The sequence below is a fragment of the Aythya ferina genome (assembly GCF_964211825.1).
Source record: "Aythya ferina genome assembly, chromosome: 2".
In the NCBI taxonomy this organism is placed as follows: domain Eukaryota; kingdom Metazoa; phylum Chordata; class Aves; order Anseriformes; family Anatidae; genus Aythya; species Aythya ferina.
Window position 1 is genome coordinate 16,482,029 of NC_140297.1, and position 16,758 is coordinate 16,498,786.

Consider the following 16,758-nt stretch of genomic DNA (forward strand, 5'->3'; position numbering starts at 1 on the left):
GGATGGCAAGCAAGGTTTATCGCGTTAAACCGGATACTGCCAGCACGCTTGAGTCCTGCAAAAATGCTTCAATTCTTCATAAAGCTATGACTGAGACATAAAAAGAAAGCTTGAGATCTGAGCTTCTGCTCCAGTCTTCTTCACCTTGCTCCTCTTGCTACTGCCAGGGCAGCCCAATGTGGTGGCATGTTTCTGAAAGGGTTTCAAAGATCAGAGTTGCTGTCTTCTCTGTCTCCAGTGCCCTCAGCAGGAGTGCGGCACAGCAGCAGAAGGGTGAAGATGAGGAAAACGGGTTGTCTGTAGGTCTGTCCGTGCACGTGTATCTAGCTGGGCCCCGTTCTCCAGTCACACTGCAGTCCGTATTTCAAAGGGACCATCATTCCTTCTCAAGTTACTGCTGCTGGCAGAGCAGCAGAGCTGGCAAGTGAGCTTTCAGGAATGTCTTTATCCTTTGCAATCCATATGAACTAGGTCCAAGTAGTAATATTCTTGGAGAGCCAGATACACGGATTTTGCAAAGGTTGGGAACAGCAAAGCACACTTATTAATAAAACAGTCTCAGCGCTCTTGGTTTTGTTCTGAATGTAATAATTGCAAGCAGAAGTTTTCTTTTATCTAGTTCAAAGTCTCTGTTTGCTTCAAGCCTAAAGCTGTTGGCAGCTGAATAAGAGGGCTATGATCGATGGACGGGAGTTTCTGATCCAGAAAGGGCCATCTGCCTACTTTGGTAAGTTTAGCAGGAGCATGAGGAGGAAAGATTGTCTGAAGGCTCATTCCCCCATCCGCTGTTAGCATGACTGAAGCTCAGAGTAGCTTACCAAAGGTGTCTTGGCTTACACCTGGACACGTATCCATAACTACATATAATGGCAAAACCCAGGATCACATCAACTGCTGTATGTGTTATTCTGATAATGCTGGCTTATTTTAACAAAGTACCTTCAACAGGGACCAAAAAAAGAGGACCTGTTCTAAAAATACTGGGAACCAGACACAAGAATGATGCTGCTTATAAGTGTTTTTTTTTTTTTGTATCCTTAGTGGAACAAAACTAGTGCCTTCTAATGGTACAAGCCTACTTAGGAGAGAAAATTTTGCTGATAGTCAATAAATTTTCCCTGCACATCTTCAAAAGGCAAGGCTCAATAGCTGCCATTAAGAATCAAAGTCTTGGTGCTCCAGAGGCCAAAGTACCCAACATTTCACCTCATCTGCAATTTCACAGGTTTATCATTTACACTGTGTTGTCTCTCATGAAGGAAATCCCGGTGGAATTAACCAATATTAGATTTCAGGTGCAGCAGGAAAATGTGCAGTGAAGCACATTTGTGCTAGAGACAGACTTTGGTGCCTGGGTACACTGCAGTGGATATTGCTGAAAAGGGCAGCTTTTCTGCAAAGTTCTGTTAGATCCCCTCAGCAGGAAACAATTATCTGTAATACCAATTTCCTGCAGAATTTCGCAAATCCTTCCCTACAGGGATTTCACCTTTCATTGTTTCCCCTGTACAGTACAGAAAATCTAACTGCGGTGGTAGAAAATCAGATCTAAGCCGTATTTTTCAGCCTCTGTCAGCTGGAGGGAACAATCTCATCTTGGTCAGGAAGAAGATGGACAAACAAGGCGATGGCTGGTGACTGGAGTCCCAAGACGACCTCTGCAAGTCCCTTCCCACCTCGCCTGTTTTGTGGTGCTGTGATTCAGTGGCTACCTGCACCCAAAAAGAGAGGGGTGGAGGGCACAGTGGCAGACCCATGCACTTCACCCATTCTTTTTTCATTCAGATGTGGCAGTGCAGTGTTGCCAGGCAGGATTACAGCCATGGCAACCACGAATCACATTTTTGGTGCGTTTTCTGCGTTTTTTGTCCTTGTCCCTGACCCCTTTTCCAAACCAAGATATCTTGGACACATGCATGGACACAACAGTGACTGAGCAGTTTTGCAGAAACAACCCAAGGCACTGGAGAGAAACTCTGGGATTGGTGTTTGTTTGTGCAAACCCTGAAATGGGCAGCACCCTACCCATGGCCCGGAGAAAATTGATCTTGTGAGATGCTGCTGGGGACAGGGTACTTCTCTCTTGGGACAGCGGGGATTCTCTCTTGGAGCAGTTTGGCATATTTGGAGCTACCATGCACCAAGGTTTCCTTGCAGAATCCACCTTTTTCCACCTCTCCAGGCATTTCTATAGGGACAAAACCCAAGGACTCTGGCTATGTGTGTAGGGTTTCTAGCTGCATTTTCCACCACCAAAGCCTGACCCGTTCTGTCTGTTCACCTGCCTGTGCCAATGTGTGGCTCTGCCAGCCTATTTCACCCAGTTCCTGATAGAGGAGACATCTCGAGGCCATGAAGACCCCACAGGTTTGGGACATGCTCTGAGCCGGGGTCCTCAGCACCAGCCACTGCTCGCCCCCTCCCAGGAGGAGCCACAGGACGGCGTGAAGGGCCAGACCCTGCAGCAAACGAGGCTCCTATGTGCACAGAGCAGCTCCCTCACTGTTTGTCCACCTTCATCCCGAGCTATTCATTAACTCCAGCCCAGATGACCTGACATTCAGGTAAGCCGGATCCAATTTTCTGGCTGAGGGAGCCCTCAGATCTTTACCGCTCCCAACCAGATTTCATCAGGGAAAGCACATTACCCTCCAAAGTCTGAGCTTCAGTGCCAATAGCAGCAAGTACCGAGTGTGTGCAGCTGCTGGCAAAAAGGAAACTTAAACCCTTGCTAAGCCCTAGCTGAAAAAGGGAGGAGAAGGAGCACTGGAATAGCTGCTGGACGCAGTGCCAGGCCTGGGGTCGTACCCAGTGTCCCCATCTGCGCTGGCAGGAGGCACCCAGGCAGCTGCAGAGGGACAGAAAAAGGAAAAAAGAAAACAAACAAACAAACAAACAAACAAAAAATAGAAAGAACCTTCTGTGATATTTTTTTGAGATGTGATGGGATGGAAAAAAATCGAATTTCTCAGGATATTTTGCTCTTCAGAAATTAGAAACGTAAACTTCAGGTGCCATTTTTTAAATCATTTGGAAAATACTTGCTGAAAAGCAGAGTTTTTCTGCAACAAGTGACTTTGAAAAAGTCATGACAAGATCTGTTATTTTAGGAGGAACATCTTTAAGTCCCAAAAGTCCAAGTAGCCCTGCTCGGCTTGAAGCACGCCCAGGGCATGTCCATGTCCACGTGGAGCTGCAGCCTGCTCTTCTTTGGGGTCCTGGCTGCTGGCCTGGAAGCTGTGGGGCAGCTGCCTCATTTCCTTTTCATCAGAAAGTGGTACAAATCACGATGCTACCATCCGAGCAGTGCAAGCCAAGCTGTGAAGGCACACAGACCCACAGCACCGAGCTCTAAGGCTCTGGAGCATTTCTGCAGTGCTGTTAATATCCTTTGATATTCCTCCCAAGCCGTCCATTTGTATTCATGATCTTTTTACTTGCTGGAGTTCTCTAGCAACCTTCAATCCCCCCAAAAAAAATCATTTCCCACTTGAGATCTCAGAAGAAGAGGGTAAAAATGTAATTTACATGATAATCAAGGTCTTTTTCAAGGAAAGCGTGGGATAAATTGGCTGCAACACAGAAGGAGTGAGAATATCCATCAGAAGTTTGTTTGCTTAATTCCAAAGCCCGGGTGGTTGCAACAAGTCTGGTTTGTAAAAACTAAGGGAACAACAACCAGAGGAAAATTATTTGTTACAGAGAGGTCCAGAAACCCTTCTGAGGTGGTTGCAGATGGCAAATTGCAGGCTGTCCCCACTGCGCGGGGAAGGCAGGAGGGGAAGCACACCTGATGTTCATCCCCGATATTTAGTTCTTAATTTTAAGCCAGATGTTCTTGCTTCAGTCATGACATAGCCGTAATGTCCCCTGACATGCCACAGTGTTTACAAAAATCGAGAGTGGTCCAAGGGCAAATAGTGCCCTCCTTGACCAGAAGCACTGTTTCTGAGGGTAATGGGAGAAGCAGCAGGCACGGGACCCTGGCACTCGCCAGCAGTGGATGCTCAAGGAGCAGATAATCACCCACTTGCATTTTGCAGCCTTTCTGCCGTCTGACTGACAGCTCAGGCCGACCCGTGCTCCCCTCACTCATCACAAGGGCAGCTTATCTGACCGCAGTGCCAATAAAAATAAATCATCTGCTGGCCTCGTGTTCTGCGCGGGGGAAAGCAGAGCCACCAGCGGGCCACGGACTTCCACGCTAACTTTACGCCTCCGGCATTTTTTTTCACATCAGATCGCAGGGCATCGAAGAGACTGCTGTGTGCTGGAGAGGATCAGGGGGCCGAGCCTCAGCATGTGCAAACGAGGGGGCTACAATACTGCCATTGTTCAGTCTAGACAATGCTTTCTCAAATTAGGTTCGCGAGTATGAGTTTAATGCTCTCATTGAGGAACAGGGTGCACAATGGGCCACCCACCATCTGGGAGAGCGCTACGAGTTTGTCCCCCTGTAGGCGGGCATCACTGAGCTCTCCATCCCCGTTCTGTCAGTGTATCCTTAGCCTGGCTTTAGTCATTCATGCTGGAGGAGCCGCAGGCGTATCTGGATCACACAATTTTCCACGGGGGCTTTGTGCACACTTAAACGCTGACTTGGACTGATGATTCAACAACGAGCTGAGGGGGCTCGAAGCCTGGAGAGCTGAGAGCTGTGCCAATGATCCCAAATCCAGCACTTGCCACTCATTCAGGGTATGAGTAAACCAGGAGTCATTCTTCTGAGGCTGGAGATGTACCACCTCAAAGCAGGAATGAGCAACATCCCTCATCTGCCAAGGGGGAGCCAGGTAGCAGGTGAAGTTTTTCTGTCACATTTTGGGAGTGCTCTTGGCTTTGTCGTTGCTCCTATTCTCACTCCTGTAGTTGCGTTCTTTAGAAGTGTGTAAGCTGTCAAGCAGGACACAGCTTGTGAAGGAATCCGTCCCACCCGGATCAAATCTGAGGTAAAATGAGATAAATTGAAGCCGCTGTGGGAACGGACCCTGGCGGTGTTTCTCTCTGTGTCCTCTCCACTTCTCCCAGTGCCGGCGGGGGAGATGCTGGGGCAGGTTACTGGTGCCAGCACAAGCTGGTGGTACCAGCCGTGTCTCGGCAGCAGGGAAGTGTTGGTGCCGGCAGCCTTGCACGGCATTTGTATGTGATGAGCTAATGGACATCTGGCACCAAGCGGCTACCGGGACCCTGTAAATCCCTTGTTTTGTGAGTTTTGTGCAGAAAAGCTACCTCCAGCCCTGTGTGTGACTGTATAGTCTGCAGTAATACATTAAAGATGGTGTTGGTCCTTATAAAGCACCGAGCTGTGCAAGGCTGGTTCCAGATCCCCAGCTCAGCACCTGTGCCTGGACAACCCCAAGGATGCCGGTGCCTGCAGAGGGGCTCGAGGAGCTCTCAGGTGTCCGTGGGCTGGTTTGTGAGTCCCTGAGGTTTGCTTTTTGTCCTCTCATCCCATCATTTTGGCTGGGCCAAGCGGCTCAGCAGCAGCTGGATGGATGCATCCCACCTGAACCCCCCAAGCCTTCACACATGGGTTCACAGTCCCCAGCACCCCATATTGCTCCCCGATCCCTATCAGTGCTCGCAGCCTGGGGCACAGGAAGCCTGGTGTCACCCTCCCTGGGCCTGAACAAGTACAGATGCCACATTTCCCACTTCTGGGAGCGGGGCACACCCCTGGGCAAGGCGGGGTGGCTGTTGAGGTCTCTCTGCTGCAGGCACACGTTGCACACTGCATCCAATTACTGTTTAGGATAAACACCCTGAAAGCCCCTGCTATTAACTCGAGGCTAACATATAGTTAATCTCATTCCAAATCAAGGAAATTACAAATTCCATTAACACGCTCTGTTGTTGAGAAACACGAGCGTAAACAATTCATTAGGGAGAGCTGCGATTAGGGGGAGCCCGCTGCAGAGCACACAGCGCGTTCAGCTCCGTGCTGAGGCATTTCCAGCCCCAAATCCCTCGGGATGGGTACGGGACCAAACTCAGCTCTCACTCGCGCTGCCCTATGGCTAAAGCGACTTCAGTTTGCTCGGCAGCTTGCGGCCCTGTGGCTTTTTGTGGTGAGCTGGTGGGATATTTGAGCTCCGGCACCAAGAGCAGGAACGATTCCTGCGTGTGGTGTCCTGTAAATATCTGCGTGAGGAGCCAGGGCAGAGGGAAAAAAGAAATCAAACAGAGGGATGTGGAAAAATCTCTTTATGCCTATAAAAGGATCACTTCAAAACCACAGGATTTTGTATAGGAACCTTTTCCCTTAAATAGTAGGAACAGTCCCTGGTTGCGTTTTGCTGTCTCCTACCAGGAGGGGGAATAAAGCCCAAAGCTCTCCTGTGGTTCCTGCAGGAGGGCGGTGGGCCAAATCCTGCCATGCAAAGCCCTTCTGACATCACGGGGATTAGGCGGGCTGCTAATTGGGACAGCGGGATTTGTGTCAATCTCTTACTTTGGATACGATGCCGAGTCCCCCAGTGGTTAGAAACCTGGTGAGTGTGAGAGAGAAAAAAAACCTTTTTTTGGGGGGGGGGGTTCAGAACCAGAGTCATGTTCTCTGCAAGAGCTTTATCAGAGGAGTCTCGTGCTGGGGTCAGTACTCTGGAAGTGTCACGCAGAAGGTCCCAAGGCTGCCCTCAGCCCATCCCTGCACCCTGTGCCTAGGCCACGGCCTGCAGGTATGTGGAGAACGTGCCCCTGAAAGCCTCTGACAGAACCTCCACAGCCTCCTGAGATGAAGAGTCTCAGAGTTTTTCTGTTCTTAGTGTTCATTTCTTAAATCTGAACATTTCTTAAACCCATCTTAAATCTGTATTAGACCTTTCTTACCTCCCTCCTGGCCAGACGAAGCACACACACCCACTGAAATTTTAGCACATGGCTCCTACCTACAGCACCGACAGAGAACGGTTTATTTGCTTTCCTTTTGCTCACTCTCTTACAAGAAATATGTTATAATATGTCATTTCACCATTCAGCCCTCTCTTCTCCAATCCACACCACCTTCTTCAGCCTACCTGCCCACCTATACCCGTATAGACATTGTCTGAGGGGCTCTGCTGTGGCACCGCGAAGCTCACAAGGGGCTGGAAGCACGGGATAGGAGCAAGTGGCCTCCCTTCGGGTGCCTGCAACTCATTCCTGTTGCCATCAAAAACACAAGCAACCCCACAGGTTATGGCTGGCCACCTCCCAAGTGTCCGGGTTTCCACTTCAGTTTCCACTACCCTCTGCAGAGGGCTCAGACCTTGTGCTGCGCATCCACAGATCTCTAGTAAAATTGTTAGAGCTATTAGAAAAGGATAAAAAAGGTACTTTTGGAGCAGTTGCTCAGCCTCCTTTCCAGAGAACAGCACAGCATACAGCTGGAGACACGCTGCTGGAGCAAGCACGCTCGATGTACTGGTCTAGCAAACACCTCCTGAACATTTTTTAATGTGACCTGGCAGCAGACCAGGATAAATGGCATGTTCTTTTTCCAGTGCTTTGGCCCAAAGTGTGTATTTCAGAGGCTCAAAAGAACAGTCAGTCAATTAAATGTGATAAACGAGGCCATTTGTCACCAGCATTTTAGCTTCTCTTTTAAAGTATGAAAGGAGATAATGAGCAGGGCTTGAAGAAATCCTTTGTGGTGTTGGGAGCCAAGGGCACATGATATATGGGACGGATTTTCTGCCTCTCCCATCATGCGAATGAGATCTGACAATACTCCCCCTCATGACACAGAAATCAGAGACGATGTTAAGAGAAAAAAAAAATCACTAATGGATGAAAAAACAGTGACATGTTCCAGCGAAGATAAGAAAAGAAAAGCACTTAGTTAAGGGCAAATCTACCCCCATTTGCATTCTTTAAGGTCCCATCTTAGAGGCTCGTCAAGAGGAACACAGAGACAGCTACAAAGCACCTTTAGCTTACAAAAAATAATAACAATAATAATAAAAAGCCTCAGGTAGCACAGATAATGACACTACAGCTACTTAGAGATCAGCAGGGTATATGCCCATGAGCAGGCAGTGACTGATGGAAGAGATCATCAGCCTTTCCTTTCCTTTCCTTTCCTTTCCTTTCCTTTCCTTTCCTTTCCTTTCCTTTCCTTTCCTTTCCTTTCCTTTCCTTTCCTTTCCTTTCCTTTCCTTTCCTTTCCTTTCCTTTCCTTTCCTTTCCTTTCCTTTCCTTTCCTTTCCTTTCCTTTCCTTTCCTTTCCTTTCTTTCCCCACATACACATTACACAGCACACATACACATTACTCCATGCTGGTGACACTCAGGTAATTTCCAAATTCTGGGTTTGTATCCACTGCTGGAAGCTAGACCTGGAGCTGGATCCAGAGCTGGAGCATTTCTAGCTCTCTTTTAAAAAATAACACCTTTATTTCTGGCAGATTCCCTGAATGCGTTTCACTTGGTGCCTTCATTTCTCACTTCTAGGAATTAGAAAACTTTTACTACAGCAGGCGAAACCTCTCCACGCTTGCAGGACATGAACATATCCCCTGGGCCGACTGCATTTCACGCAGGGGTGTGCACCACCAGCTCGATGTTGCTTCTGCATCCTCTTCCCCTCTGCATCTACCCACCTGTAAGGAATTACTCGTACTTCCTTTGTTTTCCCATACCAGCCACCACTGAGGATGTCGAGGCTGGAGAGGCAGTGTGGTGGTGCACAAACCTGAGCAGGCATTTCAGGGGGTGAGAGCCGCTGCCAGTCTCTGCAAGCTGTCTTTTATTTATGCCCGCACTGTGCTGTCTTGGCAGCGTTTGGTTCAGTCCTGGGATGAAGCCCTGCCTTCTTGTAAACACGGGCAGCCTCACACAGGCCTCCGACACTAAATAAGTAATACACACCAGGCACGGAAACATGCTTTTAGGGAAACTTCCCCTCGGCACCAGCATAATCAGGAGGTATGGAAGAGATATCCTGAGACATCTCCAGAGAGAAAGGATCAAAATCTTTCTAAAGGAATTGGACGGAAGTAGGTCCCGGTCATAAATCTAAGGAGTAAACACCAAAGATGCAGCTTGGCCGATGGCTCAGCATCAGGTTAACCTCAAATCAATGAGTTCTGAAGTTTTCAACTCTTAATGAACTTTGTGCATGGCCTTTGGTGGGTTTTGGTGGAGGACCATCCCCCTCAGCCACCCCACAACACAGCACCAGCAGTCCTCACACGTTTCCCTTCCTCACGCCCATGGGACTACCCATGAGGTGGCTTCATAGAGGCCCTGCCACCATCCATTGCCACCAACCCGTGTGAGAAAACAGCTAATTTGGTCTCTAAACGTGGCCTGAGGAGGGGACTGCCCGTCCCTCCTGCTGCAGAAGCCTGCTGGCCTCCACCTCATCTGCCTGGGTAAGCGAGGAGGAGGTGGAGAAGTAGGGGTGCCCTCCGGCTCCCCCAAATGCTGATTGACAAATCCAGGAGGATGGTTTCTTTGTAAGCACTTGCCACGGTTTCCTCCTCTTGTTGGCTTCACAGAAAGTGGAGCGTCCTTAAAACTGCATCCGCCTCCCTCGGGGGCTGGTTCTCAGATCCCTGCTCAACCCGATTTGGAGCAGGGACGTCAAAAAAAAGGCAGTGCTGGTCCCCTGTTAAACTGGGTCCATCTGGAGCTGCTCTGGGCAGTTGGGGCTGGTGCTGATCTTCACAGTCTCATGAAATATTTACTTATCTGACTGACAAGAGAGTTATTCAGTAAGTTATGAGGCCTGCAGCTCTGTGTAAACAGTTTACAGCGCCGGGACTGAGGCTGGGCACTGTTTGGAGAGCGGCAGGACCGATTGTATACACTGGGCCTCGGCTTGGAAAGTTCAGCCCCGGGACTGGGCAGCATCATGCCTCATAAATAACAACAGTTAATCATCGGGGCTCACGCTGCTTTCAGCGCTCAGAAAGCCACACGAGCACGGCCGAACTGAAACAAGGTTAATTTGTGCAGCCCTTGGCCATGCAAGAGCCAGGGACCCCGCAGAGGTGCCCAGCAGGGTGGTCACGGAGCCCAGCTCCACTCCTGCCTCTGCCCCCGGTGCCTGTGATCTCCGTAACCCTTATTAGAGGTTTGGGTTCAGTTCAAGCCATAAACGAGTCATTTCAGCTCTGAACCACCATCATGCCTTGTTTCCGGCATTACGTGACCTGTACATTTCTGAGGCAGTATTTTAGGGCCACGCAATTGCCTCAGATTTTCTGTAACTTGACTTCCTGACCTGGCTGTGTACAAAGACAAGGGTATGACTGCCAGGAGGTCCCATGAAATGGAAAGCAGGGCAGCGATGTGCAGTGCAGGAGCCGTGGAGAGCTACCACTGGAAGGAGAGGAAGAAAAAGCCCTTTCGTGCTATCATGTGGCTGCTCAGATCGACTATTACAGGCAAGAAATTTTTAAAAAAGATGTAAGGACTTTATTCTGGAAATACTCTTTCAGGCACATTGACAGTCAAAGGTCCATGCCAGATGCTGTGAATAAATTTGGGAGGAAATTAAAGGAGGGAATTGACCCTGACGCCAACATGAGGTGACTGGGTGGATGTAAGCAAGGGCTGGATAAAAGCCCTTCCTACCCACCTGGGGAAAAATGTGCTTCATCTTAACACAGCAGAGTAATGAAGTATTGATTTGAATTTATTAAAGCACAATGCTACGTCCATGCTGCTGGAGATGGCCTCGTGTGGTGGGGAGGAAAGTACAAGGAGGGCTTTCCAGTTCAGACTGAAAAAAAGGCAAAGGATGTCTGAGGCAGACTTTCCACGTGCTGCCTTCACCATGGGAGGAAAGTAACACTCAGTGCCATCCTGATCTTCAAATCTGTTCCTGCAATCATCCCCAGCCACCGGGAAAGCCTAATTGATCCCCCAGCTTCACCAACAGCACTCCCTCTCTAATGGGACGTGTCTTTTTATTTAGCCTGTTGAAATTTAGGCTCAGTACAAGGGGGATCTCGATCAAAATGCGACCTGCCTCTTCCTCCCCAGGGCCCTGCTGGAGGAGCACTGCACTTAGAAAAGCAAGTGGAGGTGCCAGGGGGACCGGAGGGACTGCGGGCTGATGGCACTGCTCTCGGTCTCCATGGAAATGTGCCTTGATGTAATTAGCGATAAGGAACCGGGATGAGAATAAAAATGATTCAGAGAGGCTGTGGTGCTTCTCCCCTGCACAGCTCCCCCGGTTAAACCCACATAGAGCCCAGAATGGGAAGCCGAGGCTCGATTATTGCCGAGGAACAGCATAACGAATTACCTCCTTTGCACTTGCTTATGTGGGTGAGTAATCCAATTCCTACCCAAACGCACACTGGCTGGGGAGATTTTGCCAGCGCATGAATCATCGAGGTGCTGGAATACTGTGGAATTGGAAACACAGAAGGAGGACTGCAGTTCCCCACCACTTAGATACTGATTATTCCAGGCAAACTTTTTAACAGATAGCATGAAAATAACGTAATGATTTGCTGAACTCGCACCCTTAGCTAAAATTACACAGAAGCAAAGTGAAGCCTCTTTTTTTTACGTGCAATACCAAAATCTTTGTGTGGCGAGTGGTGGGTCCGTCTCAGATCTGAGGCCTCCAGCTGAATAGCACAGAATGTTTTATGTGTCTTGAAGGTCTGCTGCTCAGAAAATGCCCAGAACTGCAGGTTTTATACAAAAAATCAGCCGGCTGTAGATGCCGGCACTTTCAGCCTCAGCTGCTGTGCTTGTGCAATGGTAGGAAGAGAGGCTTTCAAAGCAGCTTTCCTGCCTATTCCTGGAAGTTATGGGGCTGTTGTGTTCCTGGGACAGAAACAATATGTGTGCTGAAACCCTGCCCTGCGGCTCTGGAGCCCTTGGCAGGGTTTGAGGATGGGTCTGTGAACCCCAAGGAGCAGACACCGGCCTTCTGAGCAGGAGGTGGTGCTGCCCCCAGTGCAGCTGTGAGGTGGGGAAGCAGACCAAGGAAATTTTAAAATTAAAAAAAAAAAATCTGGGGTCTTTTATAAAAGGCAGTCTTGTACGACAATTTATAAAGAGCTCAAGGGATGTTATAGTTTAAGTAAATATTTAAGGGAGATTCCTCTGAATTTAAACACAGCGAGCTGTAGCATGTGGAGAGCAGCGATGTTTGATTACATACGTGAAAGAGGCCAAAAGCAAGGCGACACGAACAAAGGCGGCGGCGAGGAAAGCAATTGCTTTGGGTTCTATTTCTCCACCATAGGTCATCGACAACCCCGTTTCTGCTCGGTGCTGGGCGCAGCAGGGGTACCGGTCCTTGCAGTCACAGCAGGGGACGCGTTGCCTTCTGCGAGCCCTTTGGGCACAAACACAGCCTTGGTGGTGGAGGCTGCAAATTGCAACATGGGTTCGCTTTCAAGTGCTGCTCGATTTGGTCGGGCTCAGGGATGGAAACACCAAGGAGATTTTATCAGGGGCTACAGAGCTAGAGTCACCCCGTGCGGTGAGCTCAGCACCAGTCAAAACTGGGCACTTCTGTCAGAGGTTTGCTACAAGCAGGCGCCTCCTGCCCTGCAGGTGGAAAACGCCAAGGGCACAAACAAACAACCAGCGGGAGCAGGAAAGAAGAGAAAACCAGAGAAATTCACCGCTGAGGGACAAGGCATCTAAATAAAAGTGAAAATGTGATAAAAGGCTGTAAGCAGTTAAAAAACGCCCTCAGAGAGCTTGGAGTTATTAGGAACTTGTGTGTGTCATGGTTTTATAACTAGACTTAGACGATGGGATTCACGAGGGCATTGTAAATGATAGGGAAGGACTTAGGGGATCAATGACACTTGACTTGGGGTGGGAGACCTGAATTTACATCTGGGTAGGGGTTACCCTGGTGGTCTTTGCCAGTGCAAGAAGCTGAAGTGCTCGTCTTCCTCACCCTATGCAAGTTTCTCTTGAAAAAGGTAAATCCTTTCCTTATCCTTGCACCTGAAGACGTGGCAGAGCACCCATACAGAGTAGGGTGTGATTTGCACGGGGCCGGGATGAGCCTGACTGTCTCCAGCCATGGGATTTGGGGACCTCGAAGGTGCGACACGACCACCTTCAGAAACCCAAGACCTGGTGTGGCTCCGGACAGAGGACCCAGCTCATGCAACCTGCAGGCTCCGGGAGTCTGCAGAGCAGATCAAAGAAGATCATTTGGAAAACGGCATTAATTCCCGGGACTGAACAGTTCGTAACTCATGACTATTTGGAAACATATGAGAAATGGGAATTACACAAAAGCCTCGCTTTGTCCATTGAGGAGCTGCAGAACGAATTTCATGAACTTTAATTTCCAGCAAAGAGCGTGTCCCAAGGCGTGGGGCTGTGGCTGTTGAGCTAGTCCTGTCCCACAGCCTGCTTTAATTCAACCAGACCTGCAGGAAGAGCACAAAGGGACAAAGCCAGCTGCTAGCCGTGAGTAGAGCTGGGGTAGGAGCAGGGTCTGGGTTTGGAGCAGGTCGCAAACAATGAAGGTTTGGGGTTTGCACCTGAACTCCAACTGAGTCCTTGTGCGAGCTCCAAGGAGCTGACGAAGCATCACTGCCTGCCTTTGTGAAAGCAGAGGCTGTACGGGATGCTCCGTGGCTCACAGCCCTAAAAGAAGCGAAAGGAGCCGCCACTTCTGCAGCTCCAGCGGGAGTGGGGTTGAGCAGACTGCCGCTCTCTGCCTTTCGCCGTGGGAATCGCGTCTAGTGGCAAAATGACATTTCGCCATCTGTCTGAGAGCGCCGCAGACGCACTGCACACAGAAATAGGCCGCAAGGATAACTTCAAGACTGAAGGAAAAAGTTTGCAGAACTAGGACTCCCTAGGACTAGATGATCTCGCAGCGTTTTGCTAGAGGTCCCAGCTTTACCCCACGGGGCAGGGTGGACAGAGGACTGATCTTCCCAACAGTGGCACACCTCCCACAGGCTCTGGGTGCTTCGCAAGCATTTATGAGGTCTAGTACCTGCCAGGTTTGGGGAGATGCTTCAGCCCCTTGTCCCTGCAGAGCCGTGGGCAGGCAGCAGCAGCAGCAGGAGCTCGGGTGCCCGGGAGCATCGGGGTCAGCGCCGGGAGCTGCTGGGACACTGGGCTGGGCTCGCTCACGCGGGAAGAAATCTCAGCAGATTTTGACTACTGAGCACTTGCATGTCCTTAATAAGTTGCTATTTTTTCCCTTCAAAGTCTATCACGAGGCCAAATTGGAAGAGATTTACAAAGTTAAAAAAAAAAAAATAAATTACAACAACCCACAGTCCTGACAGAAAGCTCAGCTCCTGCCAAATTTCAGATCTCTGCTCCAAAGCGCAGAGGGATAAGAACTATCCAAAGAAAGATCACCAGGTCCCCCCCCTCCTGCTTCTTCCTTTCTGCTTTTTCCAGTTGGACAACAACGCCTTTTCCCCCTATGCTCATTCTTGGAAATAGCTGGACAGTTTTGGCTGAAACTTTCCAGAAAAGAACTTAGCCCGAGGCAGACAAACAAGTTGGAAAAATTCAGTCTAAATGCCTTGAGTCTGGCAAAGTTATAAGGGACCGTGAACGCGGTCCTATAGCGAGGCAAGTACGAGAAATCTTAATCAGAGGAGTCACACGCAATCCCACCCCGGCACATCCAGCCTTATACAAGCTGGTGACGCTGTTCCATTCAGGTGTGTCTTATCACGATTCAGATTTGTCACTAGTTAAAAAAGCTTTCGTGCAGCCATCCCACTGAGCCTTCCCACTCCCCTTCCTACTCGAACAGCTCTTCCCATCTGACAACTGCTCGTACAGAAAACCATGCTTCCCTCCCTCACCTCCAGCAGTTGCATGAGAGCTTCTGACTCTTGGATGGGGGCAGCTGATGCTAAAACGGGACTGCTTTCCGAACTAACGTACTCAGAATTAATAAAAGAAATAAAGCAACACACTCCTCTGGCAGATTCCCATGCATATTTTCCATGAAAGTTCATTTTTCCACATGAACAAATTGTGAGTATGCGGGGGATTTTCACTGAATCTTGATACGGAGCTCAGGATTCTTGGCACCGCTCTGGGAAGTTGCAATGACATCAGCTTGACTTTCTATATGGAAATTTTACACTTGTTGCCTGACCACATCTCTTTGTTCTGTGCATATTCCCTCTCCTCCGAGCTGCCTCCCCGCCACGGCGTGCTGTACACAATGTGCTGTCGTGAAGAACTCTGCGTTTGTCTTCCTTGCAGCCTCGCTTCCCCCTCCCCACGCCAGGCACCCAGATGATAAAACAACATTTCCCCCTCCAGGACAAAGTGGTGGCTGGAGGGACGAGGTTACCTCTGCCAGGAGGGAGCTTCCCCACAGCACGGCAGCTCAGCGCTGCGAGGGACCTGGCATGCAGAGCATCCTCCTCCTCCTCCTCCCTCCGGAGCAGCAGAGGAGTTGGGTGCATGCTGCCAGGCTGCCAGGGCTTTGGGACAGCGGGGACCAGGGGAGGGCAGCTGTGGCAGGCAGGAGGTGCACCCCAAAGGGCTGTGAGGAAGCACCCTGCCTCGCTCAAGGCGATGCTTTCCTACATCCCCTGGGACTCGGAAAGCAGTAAGAGCAAATAAAAGCAGCCAGTTATCCGGCATGCAGCATCCCAACACTTCTGAGCGCCCCGTGCTGTTGCTGCCACAGGAGCCTCAGCGCATCCCCTGCTCCCAGACCCGCTGCCCCCTCCGGCACCGCGCTGCCTCCTGCGTGGAGCCCCCCTCAAGGGGCTGCACCCTGGGGTCAGCCCCACGCCTGCTGTGCTGCAGGCTGCCCGGACCACGGGGGTGCCCGCTTCTGTTATTTGCTGCCTTCCCCACACATTCAGCCTCTCTACCGTGCGGCGGGGAATTGCTGCTGCTAGCCCCGCCGTGGCAGATTATCATTTCATCCTTGCTCTGCTGTATGGGAGCAGCCTCCAGAGCAGATTAACAGTTAAAGATTGTGAAGCCATTTCCCAAACGCTTCTCGCTATGTAAGCAGCAACATTTGCACAGCCACATTTGCATTTTTACAGGCACATTTACAGGCTCCTTTACGTACACACGCAGATGCACACAGAACGCAGAAAATCTTTACCTTGCTCGCACGCAGGAGAGCCCCTGCCTTCCTCGCATGGATCAGAAGTAGGATGGGAAACAAACCCGGGAGAGACCCTTCAACAGCTTCATCTGTGGAGAGTTGTCTAAATCCCGAGCCTGCTCCCGCTAGCAGCTCTAAGTTTGTGCTCTGAATAGAGGCTGTGTTATTTTAACCACAGGATTTCTGGTCGTGGGGGAGGAGAGATGGATTAGGTACGTTTGCAATCTAATGCTTCACATCTACCTCGGCTGAAACGGACTACTTTAAGCCTGATGTAAATAAGTGCTGCTAAGATATAAATTTCAAGAGCCCACTCACCAATTATGCCTAAACTAACATGTTAAATAACTGCGGAAAATTCCAGAGGAATAAGATAACATTCTTTTGTGTTCTTTCCTAAATAAAAGGCATGTGTGGAATTTCATGCTAGATACTGAGACAAGTGGGAGACAGCAGATGAACTGTGCAGACCGACCTCTGTAAGGTGCTGTGCCTCGTAAAACTGTATTCCCAGCACCTGTTAGCGTGGATTTCATCAGACATCAGCACAAATGGGTTTTCATGGTTTGTGAATAGTACAACTTTGGGGGATTTTAATATAGTCTTTCAAACAACATCAACAAAAACAAACAAATAAAGCTGTTTAAGGTAAAAAGGCAATATCTGAAAAGGCCATCATGTCTGTAGCTGTACGAGAGAACACAGGTATTAGCACGCTGAAGAAG

The 16,758-nt window shown here is 49.6% G+C and overlaps 1 protein-coding gene across 1 annotated transcript in view; it reads right to left on the bottom strand.

Moving 5' to 3' along the window:
- The window catches only part of JCAD (junctional cadherin 5 associated), a 53,957-nt gene extending 37,763 nt beyond the window's left edge, over window positions 1-16,194 (bottom strand). The window contains exon 1 of the mRNA XM_084511122.1: window positions 16,031-16,194. The gene's annotated coding sequence lies outside the window, so the exon portion shown is untranslated. The remainder of the gene's footprint in view (window positions 1-16,030) is intronic.
- Between the last annotated feature and the right edge of the window lie 564 nt (window positions 16,195-16,758).